The sequence below is a fragment of the Gavialis gangeticus genome, unplaced genomic scaffold (genome assembly GCF_001723915.1).
Source record: "Gavialis gangeticus isolate Ggan-Ray unplaced genomic scaffold, GavGan_comp1, whole genome shotgun sequence".
Classification (NCBI taxonomy): domain Eukaryota; kingdom Metazoa; phylum Chordata; order Crocodylia; family Gavialidae; genus Gavialis; species Gavialis gangeticus.
Window position 1 is genome coordinate 93,081,591 of NW_017729025.1, and position 224 is coordinate 93,081,814.

Genomic DNA, 224 nt, shown 5'->3' on the forward strand with positions numbered 1-224 from the left:
CGCCGCGGGTGAATTCCTTAACAAACTTTCCTGCATCAAAAGCCCGCAGACGAGGATCCGAGGGTGGGTTTTGTTTTTTCTTGCAAGGTGCTTTATTTTATTTTAATTTTTTTTGCTTTTCTTTGCTTTCTTTCCCTCCCCTCCTTCCTTCTAAAAGTTTTTTCTGGCTGCAGCCACATGGGTGATTCAGCCCTGGTGTCGATCACCGCCCTCTTCTTCCCCCC